Raw genomic sequence first — 15,118 nt, 5'->3', positions numbered from 1 at the left:
TTTTTAAAGTAAAACTATTGCTAGAAAATTTTGAAATCTTTTCTTTATATATGCTGTTCCTTGTAGCTCAACTGGTAAAGAATCTGCCTGCAATGCGGGAGACCTAGGTTCGATCCCTGGGTCAGGAAGATCCCCTGGAGAAGAGAAAGGCTACTCACTCCAGTATTCTTACCTGGAGAATTTCATGGATATACAGTCCGTGGGATAGCAAAGAGTTGGACACGACTGAGCAACCTTCACTTCACTCACTCACTATATTTACCTAAGATGTATTAATATACAATTGTGTCTAAGAATTTTAAGTCTGTTTGAGATTGACTGGTATTCTTAATCTGAATTTTGATATTTAAAACAACTCTGGAAGAATGTTTACATTTTATCTTTTTGAATATTGGTACCGACATTTTCAATCGTTCTCCCATGTTTTCAATTCCTCTTTTATGTCTTATACTTTTTCTTCTTACTACATTTTTATATCATTTCATCAAATTTATTTTGCATCTTAACTTTTATTCAATTAGGTCAAAAATGCTTTTTACTTCATTTATTGATGTTTTACATTTAATTATCCTATTGTTAAAAACAGTACCCAATATAATCCCTATTTTGTAAACCAAATTAATACTTGGAAGATTAGAAATACATGTATCAAAAAGTAAATGCTTTCTAAAAAGTATTTAGAAATTCCAATATTTCATATTGGAATATGAAATTATTTTAATTTTAATCTGTGCCCTTTCTAAATTTTTCAAATTTTCTACCATGAGCTTACATTGCTTTTGAAAAAAAGAAATAAATGATTTTTAAAGAAAAGCAATCCATTTTGATGATTATTTAATGTATTAATAGCTTTATCTTCTTAGATATTTTTTCTTTTAATAAATTAATCCCTATGTAAGCCTTGTTTCCTGGCAAAAGAGTTTTTGCATCTAAATTCCTACATACTGACCAAGCTAATTTATAAAGACGTATCGAACAGAAGACAGTGTATTTGACAATTCTTGATGAATACTTTCTAGATGATCAGTAAAACTGCAAATCTTCATCACATGAATGTTAATGCCTGAATATTTTGGAATTTCTTTGCTTTTCAACTGTGAAATTAGACTAAATGGTCAGCTAACTGGCCTTTGGAATTAGAATAGTGGCTAGCTAGCTAGTCTTTAAGTCTTTACATTCACTGCGACTGCTGAGAATATGATAGACTATTTCTTATACAGTTTTAAAAATGGTTTTCTACTGGACTGGAAGAACTAGTTTATGTTTCAACACTCCCTGATCAACTTCAAAATTTTTGATATTTCACAAAGCAAAGTGTTTGGATTCTTTGTCTGATTCAGTGAAAGAACCCAGGTAAATGTTTATCTAAGAGAAGTTTTATTTATGTAGCCTATTAAAACTTAACCAATATAACCACATATATAAAAGAGTTAGAAACATTTCTACTCTTTGCTTTGAGTATTAGTTTTTTGATAAAAGATACAATTGAAGAAAATCAATCATTATTGAGGACTATTAAGGAATAAAATAGCATTTTTGGACCGTGGTTGACAGCAGGGAATTAAAATTATGAAACAAAACCCTGAATAAAGGGGACCACCATATTCTGATGTCTGCAAAAAGGCAGTATATATGTGAAAATACCTTATTTAAAAACTTTAAATATTGGGTTGGCCAAAAAGTTGGCCAATATTGAGATTCTTTGGAGTTTATAATGTGATGGAAATGGCAAAGTGTTGTTAAATTCTACTTGCAAAAAGTATGAATATCATGGCCTCATAACCCCTGGAATAGTGTGAATACCTAAAAAAATGGTTGTGAAATGGAACAGAATAAATTATGACTTATTCATGACTCATGACACATATTTTAGTAATGTGACTTTTAAAAACTTTTTCTGATGTCTAAAAAGAGGCAGCATATATAGGAAAATATCTTATTTACAAGCTTTAAATATTTGGTTGGCCAAAAAGTTCTTTCGGGCTCTTTCCAACCCAATATATTGTAAAATAGCTATTGTAGACATCATCAATATTTCCTATGCTCATTTCTACTTCTAAACCGAGGGCAGTTCTTTTCTCTTCTCTAAAATATTTGTTCCCCAGTTTCCACCTATCCAAATTCATCTCCTCCTTCAGAGGAGGAAATGGAAATATAAAAAAGTTAACAATTGACTTTCTTACCTGAAACAAAGCACTTTAGATTTCCCTAAAACATTTCTGGTAAGCAAGAGCAGTCATTCATTTTGAATTTCTGTGTTACACTTAGGTGATTTAGAGGACATGAATCTAAACAAAAGAATACTATTTGAAATCCTCTTCTTTTATTATATTCAGTGACATGTAGCAACATTCACAAGAATTCAAGTAAACAAACATAATTGAATATCAGAAGTAATGATTAGGTACATTTTGAAACCTGATTCCTTCCCATGAATTAGAGCATAAATGTATGAAAAATATGAAGTGTATGAAAACAAATTTGGTCTATCTTGTGATTTAAAAAAATCTTAGGCCTGTTTTTTATTCAATATGGTTTTTAAAATAACATTTCATTTCACCTGTATAGTAGGATGCTTTATTATTTTGGAAATTATGTCACTCATAAAAATATTACATTGTGTTACAGACTATTGCTGTAGACAAAAAAAATTTGGTATTTGAAAACCTTGATTATCTGCTGTGCATATTTATCTTATTCTAGCCTAGATGATTTCAGAGGCCTTTTCCTGTACAGAGTCATCAGAGAGGCAAATAGAAGTCCAGCTCCTGAATTTCTATTTATGTTATTACTATCTAATGAATTCTATTGTACAGCAGGTGTCAAATCATATCTGGTGTTTTGCAATCGAGTATGAATAGAAGATGTATTGCTACTGCAAATGAATCTAATATGAAGCTAATGAGCAGTAATGAGCAACTGTTTTGTCATTATTGAGGCAACCACTGAGATGCTAATAAACTCTCATTTTTGCTCTTTAGAAAAAGCAGTGACCAGGATTTATAACATGGCCTTAATGTCCCCAAAGCCTGAGGCAAAAATAAATAAATAAATAAACAGTGAAACCCTAAACTGAGAATAATTTAGCCATTTTCTATATGATTGTCCTCTCTCTTATTAAAATGAACCTGTTATAATGCCTTTTAAGTATTTCTATAACTGAAGAGAAAAGATGAAGAATGAGCATCCATTAAATGAATATGAAGTTAAGAAGATAGGCATCTTGCCTAATTTTCCTTAATGTAAATATAATAATTCTAGAGTTTTTCACTCACCAGTTCTTTTACAGTATAATGAAGCCTAATGTAGGCAACTTTTTATTTTTAAACCCAGTTACTTTGGAAGTAACATTATTGAGGGACTTTTTGTAATTAACTTATTTGTTCTCATGAATGGCCTAACTTGGTAAATAACCCAGAGCACTTATCGCACGCTATTATGGCCATATACTTTATGCTTCTGCTTTCCCTACAGTAGTGTAGGAGCAGAGAGCTCAATAAATATTTATGAGATGAATGGTGAATAAGTAATTGAATGAATGGAGAAGAAGCTAGTGCATTAAATTTGCTTTTTTAGGTAGAAATAATGTGCTTTAAAACAGATTTTAATACACTTTCATTTGTTATGTCCTAAGACCCCAAGAACTCTGCTTCCAAACACTTTAACTATAGGATAAAAACAAATACTTTAGTAATATGACTTATGTAAACTTGTTGCTTCAGCTGATAAACCTATACTAAGTCTAAGACTAATTTTGATATCTTCCTACAGATGTTTGCTAGAACTCATGGTTTTAACAAATGACTCAAGACTTAATTGGTACTTTAAATAAATACAGGCCTCTAGCAATATTCTTTCAGACTTTTTATATATTTATGTACTTTACATATTTATGTATATATGACTTTTATAGCCTCAAAAGTCCACCTATTTGATTAAAGATAACCAAAGCTTTGAATTATTAACTTTCTATCTTTGCTTTTGATTAGGCTGTTGTAGACATATGTGTACAGACGGAAAGCTATTCGATTTGAATAATTTAATATGCTCACTAAAGGGAAGGTTTCGTTTCCATTTCTCGTAGTTATATTATGTGCCTACATGTAGAAATTCCACTTTTTTGATAGGTATGACTAAACTATGTAATAAACATATTTATATTGCATGAAATCTATAAAATTAAATAATAAGCATAAGTAAAGAAGGAACTATAAATTGGAAGTTTGAAACTTACAAAAGAATAGAGCCATGTGACCTGAAATGCTGTTTTATTTGACCCTGGAGACCCAAACTACTATACAAAGACTCTGATATATAATGCATTGAGGAAGCGACTCAAGATGGAGGTGTTGGTTAGAGGGACTGTAACTTTAAATTTGTGTCCGGCCCTCCTCCAAGTGAACCCAAACCTCTGGTATCCTGACTTGTCCACTTCCCATACCTCTATACCTTGTAACATAACAGCTGTCCAATATTATAAACATTTTTTCATATCTATAAATGTACACAAGAGTTTACAAAATTCTAGGTTTTGAAACATATGAAAATGGCAACTAAGTTTCATGTTTTGATAACTTTTACTACGTAATTTCCTTTACTGACTTCATATACTTTCGGAATGAATTAGTCCAACATGCAAATAATTCTTAGCACAGGCATCTATGTTACTTAGGAGACTATTTTTCATGGACTTATTTCTTGTACCCAACAATATCTGTGACTAATTGTGCTACTCATAAATTCAAGCAAAGCAATGTCCTCAAAATACATCTTCTAGTAATTATTGTAGGCCTCTTGTTCTCTGTGGTGATCTAAAGAACAGTAAGGATAGTTAATTGTGCCATAGAGATACAAGTTATGGGTCATTGGAGCCTATTCATTAAAAGTAAAATAAAATCCCCAACATCATCTTTAATTTTGGTAAGGAGATTCTCCTACCATTTAAAAGCATTGATAACTTTTAAAGGAATGTGCCCTAGAGACAAGCTATATGTTTTAGGATACTTTCCATTGCTTCCCTGTCATCATGAGAAAGAAATAAAAGTATGAATTATCTTTTAAATTAAAATTTGAAGTAATTCCATTATATATGCTTGAGAATATATATGAGGATACATTAAAAAGTCTGCTACTAAACCAAGGAAATGTTTACTAAGGAGATATTTTATTAAATTTATTTCTACTGAGCATCAATTGCTTACAGATGTTAAGGAGAATGATGGCACAATATTTAAAGAGTTTTAACAACTAATAGGATGAAAAATCCCTTTTATACATTAATATTATTTCTCATCAAAGTAATACATGCATATAGTAAAAATTAAAATAGCAGAGAAAGGCTTTTAATAAAAAGCAATAGTTTCCTACCTTAGCCCTGACTACTTTTTGGCCTGCTCCCGTCTTTATTTCTTGTAGTTGTTATCTTCCTAATTCTGTTGATTTGTTTGTGTTTTCAAATGTAATTCGGTCTTCTTTTTTTTAAAGAATTATTTATTTTTGGCCATATCACTGGCGTGCAGCATCTTAGTTCCTTGAATAGGGTTTGTACCGCTATCCCCTGCATTGCAGCTCAGAGTCTTAACCACTGGACCACCAAGGAAGTCCTCCAATTCTGTTTTAAAAAGAGTTGATACAGAGCCAGTATGTCCCAGGCAGTTTTCACTCTGAACATATAGACATCTGGTCTGATCACCATGTGCCTATCCTACAATATTAATAGTTGTTAAATATTTTTAATATTAAGGCCATCTAAATAATAGAATTTGGGCTTCCCTGCTGGCTCAGTGGTAGACAGTCTGCTTGCAATGCAGAACACTGCAATGCAGGAGATACATCCCTGGGTCAGGAAGATCCCCTGGAGATGGAAATGGCAACCCACTCCAGTCTTCTTGCCTGGGAAATTCCATGAACAGAGGAGCCTGGTGGGCTACAGTCCATGGGTCACAGAGAGGGATACGACTTAGTGACTAAACTACCACCACAAATAATATAATTTATATTCTCATTTTTGGATTTATCATAATTAAACATTATCTCTTGAGTCAGCACTATTAAAGAACGTTTAGCTCATTCACAAGACCTATCTCTCCCACTTTTTCCAATTTATGATAGTTGTATGACTTTCTAAATCTCTTAACTTTATAATGCTAAAGAATACTTAATACTTAAGTTTCCCGGTATTTCTTTTTCTGTTAATTGTAAATTGCATTCCTTGACTCCCCATTACTGAGGAGATTCTCAGGGATTCGCATTCCCTCTACATGTCTTCTGCCCTCCATCTATAATATAGACATTAACACATTGTTCTGCAACCATATTGAAATCTTTATTTTGTTTTGGTTATACAGGTGATGCTAGTGGTGAAGAACCTGCCTGCCAAAGCAGGAGCTGCAAGAGATATGGATTTGATCTCTGGCTCGGGAAGATCCCCAGGAGTAGGAACTGGCAATCTGGTTCAGTATTGAAGCTACATGGCTACTGTCCAAGGGGTTGCAAAGAGTCAGACATGACTGACTGAGCACATACATATGTAATTACATGTATGTAAATAACATGTATATTTAACTGAAATATGTATATAATTAACCTAAAAATTGTGTACAGTTATATATGTATATAGAGAGTAAATAGTATTTATATTATTACAAGACATGCAAGTACTTTCTCCTCTACAAATCCAAAGTCAAAATCTCTTATTAATTCAAAAGAGAAATTTCCAGGCTTCAATAAATGGATTCTCTCTTCTTTACTTCCATCCATTGCTCAAATCATATTATACTTTGTTTGGATCTTATTTGGATCAGACTTTCCTGTATAGTTTTTGTTTTTCTTTTAGACCTGGAACCACCCTTCTTTTCTTGTTGAGACAAGGAAAATGTTAGCCATATTTAGCTTGTTCCTCATTTTGTCTGTTGCTTAGAATTTCTTTCTTTTTTTTTTTGGAAGACATTCTTCCCTAGAGTTCAGAGATCTCCTATTTTAATTTGGGCTGAAATTCTTCCAAGGCCTTGTGGATACAGTTATATCCAATCAGTTGTAGCTAGTTCTCCTTCTTTCCACTCAAGATACAGATTTTTTTAAAAAGGTGACTGCTCATGTTTGCCTTCTTTCAGGATATGGTGCTCATCATATCTCTGCCTAATTGATCAGTATAAAAAGCAAAAAATCAGAAGCTTTTTCATCTGCTCTTACTATAGCATCTCATAATACTTGCTGTTCTTTGAGCTTTAGCCAACTTTTCTCTATTTTTATTAGCTTTCAAAGTATGACTTGAGGACCCTTGAGAGTCCACAAGACATTTTTGGTGGTTTATGAGGTAATAGCCAAAATATGGAAACAAGTGTCCACCGATACATACACACACACACACACACACACACAAATACTACTAAGTCACAAAAAAGAATGAAATCCTTCATTTGCAACGACATGCATCAACCCTAAAGGTTCTTATGCTACGGGAAACAAGTCAGCAGAGAATGACAAATACCTTATGATTTTATCCATATGTGGAATCTAAAAAACCAACCAAACCAAACAAAAACAAACTCACAGATACAGAGCACAAGATTAATGGTGCCAGAGAGGAAGTGGGTTGGGGGTGGATGCGATGAGTGAAGGGGATCAGTAGTAAAGTGATGGATGGTAGCTAGACTTGTGCTGCTGATCATTTTGTGGTATATGTGGATCTTGAATTATAGGGCTCCATACCTGCAACTTCTATAATAAAAGAAAATATTTTATGATAACACTAAGACATTGTTTCTTCATACTGGCATTTTTACGGATGATGAAAAAGCAAAGGTGGTAGGTAAAAAGCCTTAGCATGCCTTAGCATGACTCCAGTCAGTATTACCAAACTGGACTCAAAGTTCTTTTTTTTTAACAATTTTACTGAGAGTGTTCTTGATGAAAAATAAAACTTATTACTGTATTAAATCTTCACCTTTGAGTACATCTTTTTAATACTATATGACAAGGCAGGAAAAATGCATAAATCCTTTCTGTTGTACACTGGAACACAGTAACTGTCTCGGGCAAAAGAACTTAAGTGATCATTTGAGAAGTATGTAGAACTAGACACATTTGTTTTCATGAAACATTATTTCTATTTGAAAGAATGATTGACAGAAAGACTATGATAATGTAGGCGATAATATTTGCTTGATAATGAATGGAGAAAAAAAATCTCTTTAAGGAAACCACTAACAGTATTTATCACCAATAATAAAATTTAAGCTTTCAGGGAAAAATTAAGTTTTTGTAAAGCTCCTATCCACTACTGTGAGTTTGACAGCTTCTCTAAAGTGTTTTTGTTTTTTTTTCTGAGATTGGTGGTGATATTAATGAATGTGATTGCAATAGAAGAGCTACATAACCCAGCAAACTATTATTTTTTCCAAATGACAAATGTATGAGGTTACAAATCACGCACAGATAAAAGATCCATTCAAAATACCCTACTGATCAATGCATTTCAATGTAACAGAGTATGGAAAGGCCACTGATGTGGTTTCAGATTCTACATTGTAAGTAACCTTTGAGACGCTATCACTTGTCAGATATTAGTGTAGTATCAGAGAAGAGTACCCAGATTTATCTGAAAAGGCTGTTAAAATGCTTCTTCCTTTTCCTACTACATTTCTGTGTGAGACCAGATTTTCTTGATATTTTTAATTAAAATTAAGATATCACAACAGATGGAATACAGAAGCAGAGAGAATTCAGCTGTCTTTATTAAGCCAGATATTAAAAGAGATTTGCAAAAGTGTAAGATAATGTCACTCTTCTCAATAATTTTTTTTGTTGTTTGGGAAAATACAGAGATTTTTGGTAAAAATACATGTAATTTATGTTAATATAGAGCAAGTTTATGGCTATTGTTTTTAAATGAATAAACACTTTTCAGTTTTAATTTTTAAAAGAGCAAATGTTGAACTATGTAATCCATATACAAATGGTCTCTGGGGGTCTTCAAAAGGGGTCCTAAGGCCAAAGCCACCATGTTTGACTTCTTGCCTGCAGTGAACTGAAGTATTCACCATAGTCTTTCTGCTGAGTTTTTGTTTCTGAATCCTTCTGAATATTTTTGTCCTTCTATCACTCTGGTAGTAGAAAACTGGCTAATTATGTTATTCCTTCAAACCCTGTAGAAAACAGCCCCTCTTCTCCCATCCCAATCTGTACTTTGGGGAAATAATTATTTAGTTTACTTACAGATTATTAAATTTACCGTATTATTGACACTGATTTGTGTCCCCGTATCTTTGAACTGATGCATTTTATGTTATGTTAGCTTAACTATTTCCTCCTCAGTTAGTAAAGGCTCTTCTCCTGAGAAAGTTAGATTTTATTTTCTTCCCAGAAAGCTAACCCCATGACCTTAACACCTTTCTGATTTTAAGAGGCGGGATCTCTTTAAGTGTCAATGCCTGTAAAGTTTTCTTTAAGAAGCTCAAATAGAATTATCTACCGACATTTCTGATAATTTTCTGAAGCAATAAGAAGAGGACAAAGATGGACACATCCTTTAAAAAGGGGACCCTTTATCGTAGTAGCATTGGTTCATCTCTTTCTATAGAACTTGAAAGCCTGTGCTCAGTAATTTATGTTAATGCTTTATTTTCGAAGTTTTCTTTCTTCCATAAGCTCTTCATACTTTCACCAAGAAAGTATGACCTTTCCCCTCTTTGAAATTTACCCTCCAACCTACCCCCACTCTCCAGGCTAGCTTTTCATTAGGGAACTGGGGAGACATACCCTCACGTTGCTATGCATTGCGCTCTGGTGGCAGGCCTTCCTGACAAAAATCAAAGAGCTGCTAGTGCCGGAAGGATGAACTCTGTGATCTCAGCCCCCGTAAAGAGAAGCATCCCCAGAGAGAGGTTCAATTCATGTCAGAGTTAAATCTTAACTCATCTGAGAGCTGAGAAGCACTCAGGCTTTTGAATATTTTTATTGAGAAACATTTTCCAAATCACAGATCAGATTAATATTTCAGTAACTCGGAATGAATCTGGTCCAGGGCAACAAACAGTACCAATGGCTCATGTGCAGTGTGATTTAGAAAGAAGATTTTAGGGTCTTCACACAGTTTCTGCTATAATTTTTTCCAGGTTAGTGAAGTGAAAGTCGCGTAGTCGTGTCTGACTCTTTGCAACCCCATGGACTATACAGTCCATGGAATTCTCTAGGCCAGAATACTGGAGTGGGTAGCTTATCCCTTCTCTAGCAAATCTTCCCAACCCAGAAATCGAACCTGGCTCTCCTGCATTGCAGGTGGATTCTTTACCAACTGAGCTATCAGGGAAGCCCTTTTCCAGGTTGAATAGGAACAAAGTCTAAACTTTGTTTCCTCTTTATTTTCTTTTTCCTTTCCACCTTTTCCCCCTTTCCTCCCACTCTTTCTCCCTTCCTTCCTTCTTTCTTTCCTCCCTTCCTTCTCATTTTTTCTAGGGATTTTTTTGCTTTTAAGAATAACCCATTGGTTAGCATAATCTCATTCTAATGCACCTGTATTGGGGATTTTTGAATACCATCAATAAAAATGGGGTATTCTCACAGGAATTAGTCTTCCTTTGACTTTTATGGCATTAAGCCCCATGTTACCCTAAATAAGATAGTGTTGCTAGTGCTGGAAACTGTCTTAAAGTGGCAGTGAGTCACTATAATTCCAAGTTAGAAAAGACTTAGTTTAACTATGCTAAATGTTGAACGATATATACCTAACCTTCATGAGAAAGTCTTGTGCTCTCAAGTAACAATATTGAGCATTTAAATGTGGTAGTCATTGTTCTAAGTGACTTGCATGTATTAAGTTATTTAACCATTAGAACCACTTCATGAGGCAGTGCTTTTATTGTACTTTTTATAGATGAGTAAATTGAGGCACTGAGAGTCTTACAACTTTGTCCAAAGTGCTTCTAAGTGTCAGAAGTGGAATCAGAAAGCAGGCCAACTAGCTTCAGAGAATATGAATTTAACTCTCACACTATGATTTTTCTCTGGGTTTTCAAAATAGAGCATGATCAAAAAAAAAAAAAACAAAACAACAACACTAGTGAATTCTGTTAGCAGCTTATGGGATTTTCATTATTTCTTATATCTAACTTCAGTGATTCATTTCCTTTTCACTGTAAGACAACTGAAATATTCATGCTTTGGTACATGTTGTTCCCTAACCTGAATCCCCTTCCTCTTTTTGCTAGTGAAATGCAACCCATTCTTTATAGCTCATTTCAAATTTCATTTCCTCCATAAAATTATATCTGTTAAAAACCAGAGTCTCCTAAAATTTAAGAGCTGGAATAGAATACAGAGGATTTCTAGTAGAATTTCTACCCAAACCAAGAAATTACTGAACAAACCTGAGACCATTAGCTTCTGATTAAAAATAAGCTCTTCCATGGCATCCAATATCTTCTCTTCATAAATTTCTATTTAGTTAGTAATTCTTACCATCTTAAGCTAGACTACTATCTTTATTGTTTTGATTGAAATTTAGCATTATTCAGCTATTATCATTAACCTCTTAATTTATTCACTTATTTGCACTTCCAATAGATACTTATTAGGGTTTTTTAATGTACACTCTTCTAGATGCTTCCCTGATGACTCAGATGATAAAGAATCTGCCTACAATGCAGGAGACACAAGTTTGATCCCTGGGTCAGGAAGATCCCCTGGAGAAGGAAATGGCAACCCACTCCAGTATTCTTGCCTAGAGAATTCCATGGAGAAGGAACCTGACAGGCTATAGTTCATGGGGGTTGAAAGAGCTGGACATGACTGAGTGACGAACACTTTCAATTCTAGATGCTAGAAGATAAAATAATAAAGACATAGATCTTGTTTTGAAAAAACTGGATATTTTTAAAATGTCTAACATAGACCAGAAGACCAGGGAATGATAGTAAACACTGAGATCTAGAGAGAGTAGGATTTAGCTCTTTGGAAAAGAGGAAGAAAAACATTAAAAGCTGAGGAATGATCCCTATTTTATAGTTGGAGTACCTGATGCATAGAAAGGTAAAGTAATTTTTTCAGGATCATAAAGTTAGTCATTGGAAAAACTGAAATCTGAGTTGGCATTTCACTCCATAGCTGATGCTTTTAAATTAGGGTAATGAAAGAGTAGCATCATATTCAGGGAGTTGTATGTAATTATTTAAGGCTAAAGTGTGGGCTGTGGTAAGTGAAGAGGTTGAGATGGTGGTAAAATGAAGAGTCCGGCAAAGGCCAGCTGGTAATGAACTTTGGAAGCTAGGCCAATTCATTTGGATTGTATTCTCATTATCCATTTCTTCTAACCCTGGGAGAACCTTTTGAGTTTGCCTTCATTTTACTGATTTGGTTTTCTCTAATGATGACAATTTTGGGTTTTCCTGATGCAATTATTTTTTACTCTGTTGTTACTTTTAAAAGTTATTTGTTGCTTTGCCTATTTTGTTGCCAGCTTCATTTCTTTGTCCCATTCCATCTTAGAACATTGCCCTCTCATGACTCCTTGCTTCATCATCATTTAGATTTTTTTTGTTACATTAAATAAATGTTGAACATGGTATTCTTATGTTTTGCATAGGATGCAACTTCAGCAACATGCTTTTATTCCAAATTTTTTTCTTGTTTCAGAATTTTTGCATATTTATATTGATTGGAGAATGCAATGGCAACCCACTCCAGGACTCTTTTGCCTGGAAAATCCCATGGACCGAGGAGTCTGGTAGGCTGCAATCCATGGGGTCGCTAAGAGTCCCGCACGACTGAGAGACTTCACTCTCAGTTTTCACTTTCATGCATTGGAGAAAGAAATGGCAACCCACTCCAGTGTTCTTGCCTGGAGAATCCCAGGGATGGGGGAGACTGGTAGGCTGTCATCTATGGGGTCGCACAGAGTCGGACAGAGTCGGACACGACTGAAGCGACTTAGCAGCAGTAGCAGCAGCATATTGCAGATAAATATTTACATATTTTAATGTAACATATATATACATATTTGTTTAATTGTGAACTCAGGGACATCTAAACAGGTGCTACATGCCTAACACACTGTTGTATCTTAGTCCTCTTAACTGTGTATTTTAGCTCTGAGATAATTTGCACCTAGATCTGTCCATGATTTGAAAGTCAGCATTTCATGGTCTCTAGACCAGTCTGTTGGAGAAGGAGATGGCACCCCACTCCAGTACTCTTGCCTGGAAAATCCCATGGACGGAGGAGCCTGGTAGGCTGCAGTCCATGGGGTTGTGAAGAGTCGGACACGACTGAGCGACTTCACTTTCACTTTTCACTTTCATGCATTGGAGAAGGAAATGGCAATCTACTCCAGTGTTCTTGCCTGGAGAATCCCAGGGACGGGGGAGCCTGGTGGGCTGCTGTCTATGGGGTCACACAGAGTCAGACATGACTGAAGCGATTTAGCAGCAGCAGCAGACCAGTCTGTTCTGCACGGCAGTTTTTCAGGACCTCTAACTGTTTTGGAGGATGAAATTAGTCTCTGGTTGCTATTTGATTGCTGAGGGATTTCATATGTGTGAGGAGAAAAACATTCAATGGTCAAATAAGTTTGTGGGATACAACGTGCTACTTCTCCCTCTTGGAAATGCATGATGAAGCACCTGGAGAAGTCCCGTAACAAAGAAGCTTGTTAAAAACTTCAATGAAGCACCATCCCATACCAGGCAGAATGGCTGTCATGAAAAACTACAACAAATGCTAAAAAGGATATGGAGAACAGGGAACCATCTTACACCGCTGGTGGGAATGTAAGCTGGTGCAGTCACTATGAAAGAGTATGGAGGTTCCTCAGAAAACTGAAAGTAGAACCATATGATCAACAATCCCACTCCTGGGCATATATGCAGACAAAACTCTAATTAAAAAAGATACATGTACCCCTATGTTCATAGGGGCACTATTCACAACAGCCAAGGCATGGAAACAAACTAAATGTCCATTGACCAGTGAATGGGAAAGAAGATGTGGTGTATATACACAATGGAATATTATTCGGCCATGAAAAGAATGAAACAGTGCCATTTGCAGAGACATGGATGCAATTAGAGATTCTCATACTAAGTGAGTCAGAAAGACAAAGACAGATGCCACATGTTATCACTTATATGTAGACTCTAAAATATGACACAAACGAACGTATCTGTGAAACAGAAACAGACTCACAGATATAGAGAAGAGATGTGATTATCAAGGGGAGAGAGTCGGGGGAGCAACGGAGTGGGAGGTCAGGGTTACTAGATGTAAGCTATTACATATAGAATGGATAAAAACTACTGTACACCACAGAGAACTATATTCAATGTCCTATGGTAAACCATAATGCATAAGAATATTAAAAAGAAGAGTGTATAAATTTATAACTGAATCACTTTGTTGTACAGCAGCAATTAACACAGTGATGTAAATCAACTATATTTCAATTTAAAAAAAGAAGATTGTTAACCATTCTTTTTAAAATCAGTATTTGTGAAACATTTTCAAGGAAGATGTTATATTCATATGTCTCTTCACCCTCTCTGGACACTGTTTTGGTAAATGCTATGAGATAAATAAAGTCTGCTTCCCGTAGACTTTGTTGGCCTGCAAACATCAATCTTTCTCAACACTTTTTTGAAATGCTTTTTCTTAAATATATCCAAGTTCAGAGCATCTCATGTGGGTCAGTAGTAAAGAATCTGTCTGCCAACCAGGAGACATGGGTTCTATCTCTCCATTAGGAAGATCCCCTGGAGAAGAAAATAGCAACCCACTCCAGTACTCTTGCCTGGGAAACCCCGTGGACAGAGGAGCCTGGTGAGCTACAGTTCCTGGGGTTGTGAAAGAGTTGGACAATGACTTGGCAATGAAACAACAACATGTCCAAGTTCTACACAATAGTACCCTTGCCTCCCATTACTTCTTATCATATTGTACATATTTTAACTTACTTTTTCTTTTTTGCTGAGATATCATTTACAGAGATTAAAATTCACTCTTTTTAAAAAGAGTAGTTCTATGTTTGGCAAATGCATATTGTCATGTAACTACCACTTCAATCAAAATATAGAACCATGGTGAATATTTAAAAACTTAAGTGTCTAAATAGGTGTGTAAATAGAGGCAC

The sequence above is a fragment of the Bos indicus genome, chromosome 11 (genome assembly GCF_029378745.1).
Source record: "Bos indicus isolate NIAB-ARS_2022 breed Sahiwal x Tharparkar chromosome 11, NIAB-ARS_B.indTharparkar_mat_pri_1.0, whole genome shotgun sequence".
Lineage (NCBI taxonomy): Eukaryota > Metazoa > Chordata > Mammalia > Artiodactyla > Bovidae > Bos > Bos indicus.
Note: the sequence above shows the minus strand (reverse complement) of the source record.